At 51.4% G+C, this 18,139-nt stretch overlaps 1 protein-coding gene across 1 annotated transcript in view; it reads left to right on the top strand.

The window, feature by feature from the left end:
• LOC146813456 (uncharacterized) overlaps positions 1 to 18,139 on the top strand; it is a 550,359-nt gene that overhangs the window by 40,310 nt on the left and 491,910 nt on the right. The window lies entirely within an intron of this gene.

Genomic DNA, 18,139 nt, shown 5'->3' with positions numbered 1-18,139 from the left:
TATGGTTTGAACAGTGTATAAAACAATCCTCATTTAATTTGCTTTAAATGGACGATTTTTTTTTTTAATGTATGTATGTATAGTTGGACAGACTTATACATTGTAGAAACTATTAGAAAAGGTCATGAATGTGTGCTGATGTTTATAGTTACACAATAACATGTTGAGGTAAATGGTTCCTGAATCACACATTAACAGAGATGACATGTCTAGAGGTACAGAGAGGGGATGGCGTGTTTAAGGATTTTTGTAACAACCTTTGTGAAAAAGGCCAAGGTGCAAAGAGCACTGATGTAAGAGGACAGGGCACTGGTTTCAAAGCTTTGGATAGAAGATTGTGCGTTCCTTCTCCCTCTTCACATGAACAGTGATAGTGTTGAGCCTCTGCAGGTTGGAAGATATGAGACACGTAGAATGGTTATGGAAGGTGGTTTTATTCTAGTCAGTCTTGGCACCCTGCCCGAGAAGCTCTTGAATTGAAGGCAGGGGACTTCATGAGTCTGTATGGTTTTCCCAGAAGACTTAGTACTAGTTTTCAGACTTACAGCTTCTGGCAAACATGGCAAGTCCTGGGGCAGCACTGCTGTTTCTCCTCACTATACCTGGGTCCTGGATACTGGTGTTTGCAACATTTAGCCAGACTCCATTTATATGCCTGACCTTTCAGTGGTAGCTGTAGTCAGCCAGTCCCAGGTTCCAGCAGCAGGCTTTTAGGGCTTTGAGAAGAAATGAGATGTAGCACAATAGATATCAAAATAAGATGTAACACAATGGATATCCAAATAAAATGTAACACAAATAGTCTATATGAATGTTGAGGGAGGTAGGCCACAGAGTTTTCCTTGTCCTGACAAGCACAGCACACTAGTCATAAAGAGCAAGTTGTGGTTACTTACAATGTACTGGTTCAAAGGGTCAAGTATACATTCTGCTTTGGGTGCTGAGTAGTGAGGGAACTTCCACTCACGAACCATGGCGGCAGACTTTCGAAGTCTAAAATCACTTCCTAGGTTTACTGCCTATGCTGTAACTAAACCAATTTCCTACAAAATCCGATGTTGAATCCAGACCCAAGCCTGGCATGTTGTGCTCTTTCTGCGGCAGGATCGAGTGGGTGTGAGGGTACTCTGGTAAAATCATTTCTGACCCTCGAAGAAACAATGGCAACCTGATCCACTACAAGGACACAGAGCAGACGAGTGACCTTGGTCTGGGATCACCCAGTGAAAACTTAGCACACAAAGAAAAACTTGAAAGGCAAAAAGCAAACCAATTTAAGGTTATGATCAAGGAATTTTCGTCCACGCACAAGACTATCGCCACTTATGAGGTCTGTTCACAGCTGGTACTAGAAAGCCATAGAGCAGTATGCTAATGAGAGTACAGACCAATTTAGAGTGCTAGTCTATGGCAACATTCAGGAAGATAATTGACCGGGTGCGACGCATAGGACTGCTGCTTCATATTATTAGGAGTCCGAGTATCCTTCAGGTGACTGGATGCGATGCATAGGACTGCTGCTTCATAATATTAGGAGTCTGAGTATCCTTCAGGTGACTGGGTGCGACTCCTGGGACTGCTGCTTCATAATATTCGGAGTCTGAGTATCCTTCAGGTGACTGGGTGCGACTCCTGGGACTGCTGCTTCATAATATTCGGAGTCTGAGTATCCTTGCGGTGACCGGGTGTGACTCCTGGGACTGCTGCTTCATAATATTAGGAGTCTGAGTATCCTTGCGGTGACCGGGTGTGACGCATGTGACTGCTGCTTCATAATATTAGGAGTCTTTATCCTTGCGGTGACCGGGTGTGACGCATGTGACTGCTGCTTCATAATATTAGGAGTCTTTATCCTTGCGGTGCCCGGGTGTGACTCCTGGGACTCCTGCTTCATAATATTAGGAGTCTGAGTATCCTTGCGGTGACCGGGTGTGACGCATGTGACTGCTGCTTCATAATATTAGGAGTCTTTATCCTTCCGGTGACCGGGTGCGACGCATGGGACTGCTGCTTCATAATATTAGGAGTCTTTATCCTTGCGGTGACCGGGTGCGACGCATGGGACTGCTGCTTCATAATATTCGGAGTCCGAGTATCCTTCAGGTGACGGGGTGCGACGCATGTGACTGCTGCTTCATAATATTAGGAGTCTGAGTATCCTTGCGGTGACCGGGTGTGACGCATGTGACTGCTGCTTCATAATATTCGGAGTCTGAGTATCCTTGAGGTGACCGGGTGCGACGCATGTGACTGCTGCTTCATAATATTAGGAGTCTGAGTATCCTTGCGGTGACCAGGTGTGACGCATGTGACTGCTGCTTCATAATATTAGGAGTCTGAGTATCCTTGCGGTGACCGGGTGTGACGCATGTGACTGCTGCTTCATAATATTAGGAGTCTTTATTCTTGCGGTGCCCGGGTGTGACTCCTGGGACTCCTGCTTCATAATATTAGGAGTCTGAGTATCCTTGCGGTGACCGGGTGCTACGCATGGGACTGCTGCTTCATAATATTAGGAGTCTGAGTATCCTTGCGGTGACCGGGTGCGACGCATGGGACTGCTTGCTTCATAATAATAGGAGTCTGAGTATCCTTCAGGTGACGATAGTCCGAGGATCCTTCAGGTGATCAGTCTGAGTATCCTTCAGGTTACCGGGTGCGACGCATGTGACTGCTGCTTCATAATATTAGGAGTCCGAGTATCCTTCAGGTGACGATAGTCCGAGGATCCTTCAGGTGATCAGTCTGAGTATCCTTCAGGTGACCGGGTGCGTCACATGGGACTGCTGCTTCATATTATTAGGAGTCCGAGTATCCTTCAGGTGACGGGGTGCGACGCATGTGACTGCTGCTTCATAATATTAGGAGTCTTTATCCTTGCGGTGCCCGGGTGTGACTCCTGGGACTCCTGCTTCATAATATTTGAAGTCCGAAGATCCTTTGGATGATCAGTCCAAGGATCCTTCAGGTGTCCTTTACGACATGTAAGACTGCTGCTGCAGAATATTTGCAGTCCAAGGATGCTTCAGGTGACCATGTGCGAAACATGGAACTGCTTGCTTCATAATAATAGGAGTCTGAGTATCCTTCAGGTGACGGGGTGCGACGCATGTGACTGCTGCTTCATAATATTATGAGTCTGAGTATCCTTGCGGTGCCCGGGTGTGACTCCTGGGACTCCTGCTTCATAATATTAGGAGTCTGAGTATCCTTGCGGTGACCGGGTGTGACGCATGTGACTGCTGCTTCATAATATTAGGAGTCTTTATCCTTGCGGTGACCGGGTGCGACGCATGGGACTGCTGCTTCATAATATTAGGAGTCTTTTTCCTTGCGGTGACCGGGTGTGACTCCTGGGACTCCTGCTTCATAATATTCGGAGTCTGAGTATCCTTGAGGTGACCGGGTGCTACGCATGGGACTGCTGCTTCATAATATTAGGAGTCTTTATCCTTGCGGTGACCGGGTGCGACGCATGGGACTGCTGCTTCATAATATTCGGAGTCGGAGTATCCTTGCGGTGACCGGGTGCAATGCATGGAACTGCTTGCTTCATAATAATAGGAGTCTGAGTATCCTTCAGGTGACGGGGTGCGACGCATGTGACTGCTGCTTCATAATATTATGAGTCTGAGTATCCTTGCGGTGCCCGGGTGTGACTCCTGGGACTCCTGCTTCATAATATTAGGAGTCTGAGTATCCTTGAGGTGACCGGGTGCGACGCATGGGACTGCTGCTTCATAATATTCGGAGTCTTTATCCTTGCGGTGACCGGGTGTGACTCCTGGGACTGCTGCTTCATAATATTCGGAGTCTGAGTATCCTTGAGGTGACCGGGTGCGACGCATGGGACTGCTGCTTCATAATATTCGGAGTCTGAGTATCCTTGAGGTGACCGGGTGCGACGCATGGGACTGCTGCTTCATAATATTAGGAGTCTTTATCCTTGCGGTGACCGGGTGCGAAGCATGGGACTGCTGCTTCATATTATTAGGAGTCCGAGTATCCTTCAGGTGACGGGGTGCGACGCATGTGACTGCTGCTTCATAATATTAGGAGTCTGAGTATCCTTGCGGTGACCGGGTGTGACGCATGTGACTGCTGCTTCATAATATTAGGAGTCCGAGTATCCTTGAGGTGACCGGGTGCGTCACATGGGACTGCTGCTTCATATTATTAGGAGTCCGAGTATCCTTCAGGTGACGGGGTGTGACTCCTGGGACTCCTGCTTCATAATATTAGGAGTCTGAGTATCCTTGCGGTGACCGGGTGCTACGCATGGGACTGCTGCTTCATAATATTAGGAGTCTTTATCCTTGCGGTGCCCGAGTGTGACTCCTGGGACTCCTGCTTCATAATATTAGGAGTCTGAGTATCCTTGCGGTGACCGGGTGCTACGCATGGGACTGCTGCTTCATAATATTAGGAGTCTTTATCCTTGCGGTGACCGGGTGCGACGCATGGGACTGCTGCTTCATAATATTAGGAGTCTTTGAGTATCCTTCCGGTGACCGGGTGCAATGCATGGGACTGCTGCTTCAGAATATTTGAAGTCCGAAGATCCTTTGGATGATCAGTCCAAGGATCCTTCAGGTGTCCTTTACGACATGTAAGACTGCTGCTGCAGAATATTTGCAGTCCAAGGATGCTTCAGGTGACCATGTGTGAAACATGGAACTGCTTGCTTCATAATAATAGGAGTCTGAGTATCCTTCAGGTGACGGGGTGCGACGCATGTGACTGCTGCTTCATAATATTATGAGTCTGAGTATCCTTGCGGTGACCGGGTGTGACGCATGGGACTGCTGCTTCTTAATATTAGGAGCCTGAGTATCCTTCAGGTGACGGGGTGCAACGCATGGGACTGCTGCTTCTTAATATTAGGAGCCTGAGTATCCTTCAGGTGACGGGGTGCAACGCATGGGACTGCTGCTTCATAATATTAGGAGCCTGAGTATCGACGAACACATGGGACAGCTGCTTCATAATATTAGGAGTCTGAGTATCCTTCCGGTGACGGGGTGCAACGCATGGGACTGCTGCTTCTTAATATTAGGAGCCTGAGTATCCTTCAGGTGACGGGGTGCAACGCATGGGACTGCTGCTTCTTAATATTAGGAGCCTGAGTATCCTTCAGGTGACGGGGTGCAACGCATGGGACTGCTGCTTCTTAATATTAGGAGTCTGAGTATCGAGTGCAACGCATGGGGCTGCTGCTTCATAATATTAGGAGTCTGAGGATCCTTCAGGAGACCGAGTGCGACGCATGGGACTGCTGCTTCTTAATATTAGGAGTCTGAGTATCGAGTGCAACGCATGGGGCTGCTGCTTCATAATATTAGGAGTCTGAGTATCCTTCCGGTGACCGGGTGCAACGCATGGGACTGCTGCTTCTTAATATTAGGAGTCTGAGTATCGACTGCAACGCATGGGACTGCTGCTTCTTAATATTAGGAGTCTGAGTATCGAGTGCAACGCATGGGGCTGCTGCTTCATAATATTAGGAGTCTGAGGATCCTTCAGGAGACCGAGTGCGACGCATGGGACTGCTGCTTCAGAATATTTGAAGTCCGAAGATCCTTTGGATGATCAGTCCAAGGATCCTTCAGGTGTCCTTTACGACACGTAAGGCTGCTGCTGCAGAATATTTGCAGTCCAAGGATGCTTCAGGTGACCATGTGCGAAACATGGAACTGCTTGCTTCAGAATATTAGGAGTCAAATAGTCCTTCTGCTGTCCAGGTGCGACGCATGGGACTGCTGCTTTTGAATATTAGTAGTCCGAGGATCCTTCAGGTGATCAGTCCGAGTATCCTTCAGGTTACCGGGTGCAATGCATAGGACTTCTGCTTCAGAATATTAGGAGTCCGTGGATTCTTCAGGTGACAGTGTGCGACACATTGGACTATTGCTTCATAATATTGGGAGTCTAAATATCATCCTTCAGGTGACTGTGTGCGACGTGTGGGACTACTGCTTCAGAATATTAGGAGTCCAAGTATCCTTTAGGTGACGGGGTGTACACATAGGACTGCTTGTTTAAAATATTAGGAGACTGAGGATTCTTCAGGTAACCGGCTGCGAGGCATAGGACCTCTGCTTCAGAATATTAGGAGTCCAAGGATCCTTTAGGTGACAGTGAGTGACACATGGGACTGCTTGCTCTAAAATATTCAGCGTCCGAGGATCTTTTGGGTGACCTGGTATGACGCACAGGGCTGCAGCTGCAAAATATTAGGAGTCCGATGATCCTGCACATGATCAGATCAACGATCCTTCAGGTGACCGGACGCGACGCTTGAGACTGCTGCTTAAGAATAGTAGGAGTCTGAGGATCCTTAAGGTGACCGGGTGTGACCCGTAGGACTGCGTGATCCAGAATATTAGGAATCTGAGGATTCTCCAGGTGACTCGGTGTGATGCATAGAACTGCTGCTTCAGAATAATTGAAGTTCGAGGATGCTTCATGTAACCGGGTGTGACACAGACGACTGCTTGCTTCAGAATATTAGGAGTGCAAGGTCCTTCCGGTGATCAGTCAGAGGATTCTTCTGGTGACCAGGTGTCACAAATAGGGCTGCTGCTTTAGAATATTAGGAGTCTGAGGATCCTTCAGGTGACTGTGTGCAATGTATAGGACTTCTACTTCAATAATTTTATGAATCCTAGGATCCATCATGTGAACAGGTTTGACACATAAGATTACTTACTTCAGAATATTGGGAGTGTGAGGGTCCTTCAGGTGATCAGTTCCAGGATCATTCAGGTGACCGTGTGTGGCACATAAGTGTGCTGCTTCAAAATGTTAGGAGTCCTAGGATCCATCATGTGATCGGGTGTGACACATACGACTACTTACTTCAGAATATTGGGAGTCCGAGGGTCTTTCAGGTCATCAGTCAGAGGATCGTTCAGGTGACTGTGTGTGATGCATAGGACAGCTTGCTTCAGAATATTAGGAGTCCAAGTATCTTTCAGTGATTTAGTCCGAGAATCATTCAGGTGACCGGTTGGGAATCATACGACTGCTTGCTTCAGAATATTAGGAGTCCGAGGATCCTTCAGCAGACTGAGTGTGACGCTGTCAAGATTCGCACTCGGTAAGGCGCTGAGTGCCTTGTCTTTCGACCCCCGGGATGAAGACAGAACCGTCTATCCCGAACACGGACTACGATTCCCAGCTCCCCCGGCTGTCCCCGCTCCACGTGATTGGTCACACGGCCGATATGCATATAAGCCTGACACACCCTCAAGAGGGCGCCGAATATTCCCGGATGTATCCCGTTTGTGTAGGTACGTGTAGGCGTACTCTTCGGCAAGAAACTACGTCCCCAGACTACCTGAGTCTCTCAGCCCCGGCTTTCCCTAAAGCCACACCCGTCCAGAGCCCAGTGAAGAAATAACCGCTGTTCCGGCTTCGCTGTCGCGCTCCTCCGCTCCCGGCTCCTCCGCGAGTAGAGAGTAGCAGCGCAACGCGTTCATCTCCGCCCATGGATTTCCGGGCTTCTCCTCCTGCGGTCGCGCCCCTCCGCTCCCGGCTCCACCGCGAGTAGAGAGTGCAGCGCGACGCGTGCAACTCCGCCCTCGGATTTCCAGGCAGCTCCTCCTGTGGTCGCGCTCCTCCGCTCCCGGCTCCACCGCGAGTAGTGAGTAGCAGCGCGACGTGACTACCATCGCCCACGGATTTCTGGGCTACACTTCTCGGGGTTTCGCTCCTCTGCTCCTGGCTCCACCTTGGAGCATCGAGTCGCAGCGTACCCGCTCCGCCCAAGGATTTCCGGGCCTCCGCTCTCCCGGTGTATCGCGCTCCTCGGCTCGAGGTACGATGGAGCCTTGAATAGCAGCGCCAACGTGATACCCGACCGGGACCACCTCGTACTAGAGGCGAAAACACCCAGTGGGAACGCCACAGTTCCGTGAGGCAACGGTACTGGGGGACTTCCTACGGACCTCTCAGAACATACGCTGAGTATACTACTCCCAAGCATTCCCCCGTTGGGGTTGCACCCCTAGGCGGTACATTCCGGACTCCCCGTGAGGAGGTACCTAGCCAGGCGCAACGCCCTTCATTTGTCCACCTCAGATCTTCCGTCGCTGCAGATAGGAGTGTACATCCCATCCGCAATCCCCACAACAAGGCGGGAGGAGACGTCAGGTAAGCGAGCTACCCACACATGGGAACCAGGGGGATTGGTAGAGCAGGCCATCGCTCATAGTGTGTTTGTCTCATTTCAGATCTCCCTCCCAGCCGTCCCTATCCTCCCTTCCCTCGCTCACCTGCCTCCTCCGTCCGAGTGTGTTACACATCCTCCGGACTAGGGGCAGATGGGAGGTGGACCCCTTTGAGCTTCAGCGTCATCCTGAGGAGAGGAAATCAGCGGGAACACGACAGAATATTCGGCCCACAACTTATCCTCCTCCCGATCACGCTGATTAGGCCATGGCCACATTAGAAGATGTGGTAGCAGCGCTAGCCCAAGTGCAGGTGGAGTTAGCCGCGTCCCGGTCAGAAACAGCCGCTCTACACGCACGTCTAGATCGACTCCAGAGAAACCCCTTCGATGCAGGGGCCCCTTTTCCCCCGCAGACCCCTCAGGTAGTGGTGGAAATCCCGGCACACGTTCCTTTGGCACCCCCTGAAAGGTTTCATGGGGACATACACAAAGTCCAAGTCTTCATGACTCAAGTAATGTTACACTTCCATTGTAAGCCAAAACTCTTTCTTACCAACCAGGCCAGGGTGTCCTTCCTGATCTCATATTTAGCAGGAGACGCGGCACAATGGGCAGTCCCCATAGTCCGTAGAGATGAAGCCCTGCTGTACGATTGGGACGCCTTCCACAGTGCGTTTGAAGGAACCTTCGACCGACGGGCTGACACCTTTTCGGCAGACCGCGACCTGCTGGCACTCCGGCAAAAACCTAACGACTTTATAGGGTATCTCAACAGCTTTCGTCGGTTGGTGGCAGAAACCGACTGGCCTGAAACCAAGCAATCTGCCATCTTCTACCAAGGGCTCACGGACTAATTGAAAGACGTCATCGCCCAGATTGACCCACAACCCCAGACTTGCTCCGCCATGGTAGAATTGGCCTCCAGGTTGGAACATCGTCTCCGAGATAGAAAAGGAGACCCGAAACGGAGAGACAAGACTTCATCCTCGTATGAGAATATCCGAGCTCCCGACCCCGCTGGTCCCAGATCGGATCCTATGGAAATCGGAACGGTGAGGGCCTCGCTGACCTTGAGCGAACGCGACCATCGCCGCAAACAGGGCCTCTGTTTATACTGTGGCAAAAAAGGCCACTTCCTGTGAGAGTGCCCGGTTAGACCCAAGACGAGCCGACCACGTCCCGGGCAAGCCGCGCTCGCCACAGAGGAAGGGACAACGGGAAACTGCAGAGCTTGAAGGACCAGGGAGGGAAGCCTTCAAGCCCACACTCCATCCCTTCTATGGAATCCGACAAGGAGCAAGAACCAGACCACTTCTTTATCTCCTTGAAAGCTGTAATCAACCAGCAAACACAAACCATAAGAGCCATGATAGACTCCGGGGCTACCGGATGTTTTCTGGATAAACTAGAAGCAGACAGGCTCGGGGTACGGTTAACACCCAAGGAGCCGCCCGAACTTGTTTTTGCTGTCGATGGGAAGGAACTGGAGTCTGGGCCCATACGATATGTTACCCCGTTTCTCTGGATAACCATAGGGAAGGACTATGGCGAGTGGCTGCAGTTTAATATCATCCAAGCCCCGCGATGCAAACTCATTCTTGGATTGCCATGGTTACGAAAACACGAACCGACGATCGAATGGTCCACCAATACCATCTCGTTCCGTTCCGCTTCCTGTCGACTCCGGTGCATCTGCGCTGCCCACAACCCCGACTCAGTTCAGACAACCACTCAACACGTAGCCACGGCCGCAGAGAAGGACGTCACGCTCCCGACATGGTACCTGTCCTATAAAGAGGTGTTCAACGTTCAAATGGCCGAGGAACTGCCCCCTCACCGGGAGTACGACTGCCGCATCGATTTAGTACCTGGTGCAGTAGTCCCGTGTGGCCGAATCTACGCGCTCACCGGGCCGGAAACAAGTCACCTCCGGGAGTATCTGGACACCTACTTGGGGCTGGGATTCATACGTCCCTCTCGGTCACCTGCAGCGTCTCCACTCTTCTTTATCCCGAAGGCCAATGGCGAGCTACGTTGTTGCATTGATTACCGCGCCCTCAACGCCCTGACGATCAAGAATAGATACCCCTTACCACTGATTCCGGTTCTGTTGGAACAGGTGCACGAGGCACAAATCTTCACCAAGTTGGACCTCAGAGGGGCGTACCATTTGGTGAGAATGAGAGAAGGCGATGAGTGGAAGACCGCCTTCAAGACACGGTTTGGGCTCTTCGAATACTTAGTGATGCCCTTTGGGCTCTGCAACGCCCCGGCAGCCTTCCAGTTCTTCCTCAACGAGGTGCTACGAGACTTCCTGGACAGGTTTGTCGTGGTTTACATTGACGACATCATGATCTTTTCAACCAATCAGGAAGAGCATGTCGTCCTCGTGTTGCAGGCCTTGAAGAACCACCGCCTGTTTTGCAAGCTCACCAAATGTGAGTTCCATGTCACCACCGTGGAATTCCTCGGAGTCCACCTGACCCCCACCAGACAGGTGATGTCCATCAGAAAGGTGCAAGCGGTGAAGCAATGGCCCCAACCAGGAACGGTCAAGGACATACAGAGCTTCCTTGGCTTTACGAACTTTTACCGCCGGTTCATTCACCACTTCTCTCAAATGGCTTCACCCCTCACCAGATTGACGCGGAAGAATGTGCCGTTCCGCTGGTCATCAGACGCACAAAGGTCTTTCGACCAACTCAAGAAGGCCTTCACGTCGGCTCCCATCCTGCGACACGCCAAACCTGACCTTCCCTTCATAGTGGAGGCGGACGCATCTGATGTGGCCGTAGGAGCGGTTCTTTCCCAACGTCATCCGGAGACCGGGCACCTTCACCCGGTTGCTTACATGTCCCGGAAGCTGAACCCCGCTGAACTGAACTACTCTGTTTCCGAAAAAGAACTCCTCGCTATCCGGGAGGCGTTCCTAGAATGGCGACACTGGCTGATGGGGGCCCAACATCAAGTCACTGTCTTCACAGACCACAGAAACCTCCAGTTCCTGCGGTCGGCTCGTCATCTCTCTCCCCGGCAGCGAAGATGGATGCTTTTCTTCGCCGAATACCACTTTATTGTCACATACCTATCCGGCTCGCAAAACAAAAAGGCCGATGCCTTGTCCCGACAAGACATGAACCGCCTCCCGGCAGTGGAACCCAAGCAGGCTATCCTGTCCCCAGGACAAGTGATCGGAAGAACCGAATCGGAGTCCTTCCTATTCGAGGTGAAGCGAGGGGTCGCCTCGTTTTCTTGGATCTCGTGGCTAAAAAGACACAAGGAATGGCGCCTACGACACGGCATCCCCATGCGTGGCTCGCAAGTGCTGGTCCCCATACTCAAGCTGCGGAAACTCGTCTTCCATTGGTGCCATGAACTGCCCTGTGCCGGGCATATGGGAGGAACTAAGACCCTTGAGAAAGTCCTGAGACAATTCTGGTGGCTGTCGGTCAGACCGGACGTTCTGCTATGGGTCAGTCACTGTGACGTTTGCTCAAAAATGAAATCCGATCATCGCAAACAGGGCCTCTTGCGTCCACTGCCAACCCCCCGCTCTCCCTGGGAAAGGATCTCGGTGGACTTTATCGTAGGACTGCCTAAAGACCAGGACTGTACGGCCATAGTGGTGGTGGTCGACTACCTTACCAAAATGGGACACTTCCTGGCTTGTAAACAACTACCTACGGCCGGAGCCCTTGCAAAACTCCTGTTGGTTAACGTTGTCCGACTCCATGGCCTTCCTCTTGGCATAGTGTCGGACAGGGAGTCGCAGTTCACGGCCCGGTTTTGGAAGGTCTGGTGTGCAGAACTGGGTATACAGTCCTCCTTGTCCACCAGCTTCCATCCGCAGACCGATGGGCAGACCGAGAGGCTCAACCAGACCCTTAAGCAGTATCTCAGGTGCTATGTGGACCAGGCCTCCAACGCTTGGGTGGACTGGTTGTGGGTCGTCGAAGTAGCCTATAACGATTCCATACATGCGTCCACTCAACAAACCCCTTTTTTTTTCTCATCAGGGTGCCACCCTCGTTTCACCCCATTCCTGCTCCCTCACACTGATCTCAGCATACCGGAGGTACAAAACAGACTGTCCACGATTCGTTTCACCCTCACGAAGGCACGCAAGAGCCTTCGGTTGGCGAAACAACGATACAAACACCAAGCAGACAAACGTCGCAGGCCCAATCCAGTGTACCATAGAGGGGAAAGAGTATGGCTGTCCACCAAGCACATCAGGTTCAGACGTCCCAGCGTCTTTAACCCTAAGTTCATAGGCCCCTATCCGGTGATAAAACACATAAACCCCGTGGCGGTGCAGCTGAAGCTTCCAGCTCGTTTACGCATCCACCCTGTTTTCCACGTCTCCTTGCTCAAACCTTCGCTCGGCCCCGTCCGGAGGCTCCCTGCTCCCGTATGGGTCCACCATGAACGCGAGTACGTGGTGCAACGGGTGCTGGACTCCAAGAAGGTGCGTGGCAGACTCTGGTATCTCCTGGCTTGGAAGGGGTATGGGCCGGAGGAGAACTCGTGGGAACCTGCTTCATCGCTACACGCTGACCGTCTGGTGGCGGCTTTCCATCGCCGGTGTCCGGATAAACCTGGTCCCGCGCTCAGCGCCCCCTGAGTGGTGAGAGGGGATGTACTGTCAAGATTCGCACTCGGTAAGGCGCTGAGTGCCTTGTCTTTCGACCCCCGGGATGAACACAGAACCGTCTATCCCGAACACGGACTACGATTCCCAGCTCCCCCGGCTGTCCCCGCTCCACGTGATTGGTCACACGGCCGATATGCATATAAGCCTGACACACCCTCAAGAGGGCGCCGAATATTCCCGGATGTATCCCGTTTGTGTAGGTACGTGTAGGCGTACTCTTCGGCAAGAAACTACGTCCCCAGACTACCTGAGTCTCTCAGCCCCGGCTTTTCCTAAAGCCACACCCGTCCAGAGCCCAGTGAAGAAACAACCGCTGTTCCGGCTTCGCTGTCGCGCTCCTCCGCTCCCGGCTCCTCCGCGAGTAGAGAGTAGCAGCGCAACGCGTTCATCTCCGCCCACGGATTTCCGGGCTTCTCCTCCTGCGGTCGCGCCCCTCCGCTCCCGGTTCCACCGCGAGTATAGAGTGCAGCGCGACGCGTGCAACTCCGCCCTCGGATTTCCGGGCAGCTCCTCCAGTGGTCGCGCTCCTCCGCTCCCGGCTCCACCGCGAGTAGTGAGTAGCAGCGCGACGTGACTACCATCGCCCACGGATTTCTGGGCTACACTTCTCGGGGTTTCGCTCCTCTGCTCCTGGCTCCACCTTGGAGCATCGAGTCGCAGCATACCCGCTCCGCCCAAGGATTTCCGGGCCTCCGCTCTCCCGGTGTATCGCGCTCCTCGGCTCGAGGTACGATGGAGCCTTGAGTAGCAGCGCCAACGTGATACCCGACCGGGACCACCTCGTACTAGAGGCGAAAACACCCAGTGGGAACGCCACAGTTCCGTGAGGCAACGGTACTGGGGGACTTCCTACGGACCTCTCAGAACATACGCTGAGTATACTACTCCCAAGCATTCCCCCGTTGGGGTTGCACCCCTAGGCGGTACATTCCGGACTCCCCGTGAGGAGGTACCTAGCCAGGCGCAACGCCCTTCATTTGTCCACCTCAGATCTTCCGTCGCTGCAGATAGGAGTGTACATCCCATCCGCAATCCCCACAACAAGGCGGGAGGAGACGTCAGGTAAGCGAGCTACCCACACATGGGAACCAGGGGGATTGGTAGAGCAGGCCATCGCTCATAGTGTGTTTGTCTCATTTCAGATCTCCCTCCCAGCCGTCCCTATCCTCCCTTCCCTCGCTCACCTGCCTCCTCCGTCCGAGTGTGTTACACATCCTCCGGACTAGGGGCAGATGGGAGGTGGACCCCTTTGAGCTTCAGCGTCATCCTGAGGAGAGGAAATCAGCGGGAACACGACAGACGCTTAGGACTGAAGCTTTAGAATATTAGGCGTCTGAGGATCCTTCAGGTGACCGGATACAATGCATAGGCCTGCTTGCTTCAGAATATTAAGAGTTCAATAGTCCTTCAGGTAACTGGGTGTGACTCTTAGGACTGCTGCTTTAGAATATCAGGAGTCTGAGGATTCTTCAGGTGACCAGGGGCGACGCTTAAAACTATTCCTTCTGAATATTTCTAGTCAGAGGATCCTTCTGGTGATCAGTCCGAGGATCCTTCAGGTTACCGGGTGCAATGCAAAGGACTTCTGCTTCACAATGTAGGAGTCCAAGGATCCTTCAGGTGACCGTGTTCCAAACATGGGACTGCTTGCTTCAGAATATTAGGAGTCCTTGAATCCTTTAGGTGACCATCTTCGACAAGTAGGACTGCTGCTTCATAATATTAGGAGTCCATGGATCCTTCAGGTGACCTGGTGTACGCATAGGACTGCTTGTTTCAGAATACTAGCAGTCAAAGGATCCTTCAGGTGACCGTGTGCGACACATTGGACTATTGCTTCATAATATTAGGAGTCTAAATATCCTTCAGGTGACAGGGTGCGATGCATAGGACTGCTGCGTCTGAATATTCAGAGTTTGAGGATTCTTCGGGTGATCAGTCCAAGGATCATTCAGGTGACCTGGTGTACGTGGAGGACTGCTTGTTTCAGAATATTTGTTTTTGCTTTTGTCACCCCGAGTGGGACGGGTATGCCCAGACGTTGGTCCCGTGCTCTCCATGCCACTGGAATCAAGCTATCCTGGCTGAAGAGGGGTGAAACCCCGAAACCGGTCCTAGGATGCTTGTTTCCAGTCAAGGGAGGACCTAGCTTGGCAGTTCGGGCTGGACTGTTCCCATGAGACACAGGGTCAAGACTGATTTGCATATGGCTGGCTTCAAACTGGAATGGCATGGTGAGCCAAAAAAGGATGGATTTAGGCCCAGATCTCTGTACTGGGGTGAATGTATGACATTGTTCTGCATTCTGTCCATCAACTGTTGTTTTTGCATTATTCAGAATATTAGCAGTCAAAGGATCCTTCAGGAGACCATGTGCAACACATGGGACTGCTTGCTTCAAAATATTAGGAGTCAGAGGATCCTCAAGGTGACTGGGTACAACACATAGGATGCTTGTTTCAGAATATTAGGAGTCTGAATATCCTGCTGGTGACTGGGTGTGACGCATAGGACTGCTGCGTCTGAATATTCGGAATCTGAGGATCCTTCAGGTGATCAGTCCAAGGATCGTTCAGGTGACCGGGTACGACAGGTAGAACTGTTCCTGCAGAATTACGAGTCTGAGGATCCTTCAAGCGACCTGGTGCAACGCACAGGACTGCGGCTGCAAAATATTAGGAGTCTGAGGATCCTTCACGTGATCAGTCCAAGCATCCTTCAGGTGACCATGTGCGACACATGGGACTTCATGCTTCAGAATATTAGGAATCTGAGTATTATTTAGGTGACTGGGTGTGACCCATAGGACTGCGTGCTACAGAGTGTTATGGATCGGAGGATCCTTCAGAATATTCGGAGTGCGAGGATCCTAGAGATGATCAGTCCAAGGATCCTTCAGCTGATCTGGTACGACACATAGTACTGCTGCTGCAAAATATTAGGAATTCGAGGATCCTTTAGGTGATCAGTCCGAGGATCCTTCAGGTGACTGAGTGCAACGTGTGCGACTGCTGCTTAAGAATATAGGAATGTGAGGATCCTTCAGGTGTCTGGGTGTGAACCAAAGGCCTGCATGCTGCAGAATGGTATGTATTGGAGGATCCTTCATGTGACTGGGTGTGACACAAAAGACTGCTTACTTCAGAATATTAGGAGTCCGAGGATCCTTCAGGTGATCAGTCAGAGGATCCTTCAGGTGACCGGGTGCAACACGTGGGACTGCTGCTTAAGAGTATTAACCGTCTCAGGATCCTTCAGGTGACCGGGTGTGATGTGTGGGACTGCTGGCTTCGGAATATTAGGAGTGATAGGATCATTCATGTTACCAGTCCGAGGATTCTTCTGGTGACCATGTGCGATGAATAGGCTGCTTCTTCAGAATATTTGGAGTCCGAGGAGCCTTCAAATGACCTGGGGTACGAGTACGACTGTTTGTTTCAGAGTATTAGGAGTCCAAGGATCCTTTAGGGGACCTTGTGCGACACATGGGACTGCCTGCTTCAAAATATTAGGAGTCCGAGGATTATTAAGGTGATAGTGTGCGACGCATAGGACTGCTGCTTCAGAATATTTGGAGTCCGAGGATCCTTCAGATGATCAGTCTAAGGATCCTTCAGGTTACCTGGTACAACATGTAGGACTGCTGCTGCAGAATATGAGGAGTCCGAGGATCCCTCAAGTGACCTGGTACGACACACAGGACTGCGGCTGCAAAATATTAGGAGTCCAAGGATCCTTCACGTGATCAGCACAAGGATCCTTCAAAAGACCACTTGCAACAAATGGGACTGCTTGCTTCAGAATATTAGGAGTCCGGGGATCCTTCAGGTGACTGGGTGAGACCCATAGGACTGCGTGTTCCAGAATGTTACTGTTCGGAGGTGCCTTCAGGTGACCGGGTGTGATGCTTTGAACTGCGCGATCCAGAATATTAGGAATCTGAGGCTTCTCCAGGTGACCTGGTGTGACGCATAGAACTGCTGCTTCAGAATATTAGGAGTCCGAGAATCCTTCAGGTAATCATTCCAAGGATCCTTCAGGTGACCTGATATGACTCACAGGACTGCTGCTGCAGAATTTTAGGAGTCTGAGAATCCTTCAGGTGACCTTGTGCGACGCATAGGACTGCTTGCTTCAGAATATTAGGAGTTCAACAATCCTTCAGGTGACCGAGTGCGACGCATAGGACTGCTGCTTCAGAATATTAAGAGTTCGAGAATCCTTCAGGTGATCATTCCAAGGATCCTTCAGGTGACCTGATACGACACATAGGACTGCTGCTGCAGAATATACGGAGTCCGAGGATCCATCAAGTGACCTGTTGCGACACACAGGTCTGCGGCTGCAAAATTTATAGATCAGAGGATCCTTCAGGTGATCAGACCGAGGAGCCTTCAGGTGACTGGGTGCGACGTGTGGGACTGCTTCTTAAGAATATTAGGAGTTTGAGGATCCTTCAGATGACCAGTTGTGACACATAGGAGTGCTGGCTTCGGAATATTAAGAGTCTCAGGATCATTCATGTGATCTGTCCGAGGATTCTTCTGGTGACCATGTGCGACAGATAGGGCTGCTGCTTCAGAATATTAGTAGTCTGAGGATCATTCAGTTGATCTGTCCCAGGATCCTTCAGTTGGCCGTGTGCAGCACATATGAAGGCTTGTTTCAGAATATTAGGAGTCTGAGGATCCTTCAGGTGACCGGGTGCGATGCATACAACTGCTTGCTTCAGAAGATTAGAAGTCTGAGGATCCTTCAGGAGACTGGGTGAGGTGCATAGGACTGCCGCTTCACAATGTTAGGAGTCAGAGGATCCTGCTTATGACCGGGTGCAACGCATATTACTGCTTGATTTGGAATATTAGGAGTCCGAGACTTCTTGAAATGACTGGGTGTGACGCAGAGGCCTGCTTGCTTCAGAATATAAGGAGTCAGAAGATCCTTCAGGTGAGCAGTCTGAGGATTCTTCTGGTGACCAGGTACAACGAATAGGACTGCTGCTTCAGAACATTAGGAGTCCGTGGATCCTTCCTGTGATCAGTCCGAGGATCCTTCAGTTGAGCGGGTGCAACAAATAGTACTGCGGCTTCACAATACTTGGAGTCTGAGGATCCCTCATGTGACCGGGTTTGACGCATAAGACTGGTTTCTTCAGAATATTGGGAGTTCGAGGATCCTTAAGGTGATCAGTCTGAGGATGCATCAGGTGATCGGGTGTAATGCATATGACTGCTTGCTTCAGTGTTGGCAGTCGGCGTATCCTTCAATCAACCGCGTGTGACAAATTAAACTGCTTTCTTCTGAATATTAGG

The sequence above is a fragment of the Triturus cristatus genome, chromosome 7, assembly GCF_964204655.1.
Source record: "Triturus cristatus chromosome 7, aTriCri1.1, whole genome shotgun sequence".
In the NCBI taxonomy this organism is placed as follows: domain Eukaryota; kingdom Metazoa; phylum Chordata; class Amphibia; order Caudata; family Salamandridae; genus Triturus; species Triturus cristatus.
This window is presented reverse-complemented; position numbering and strand designations above follow the sequence as displayed.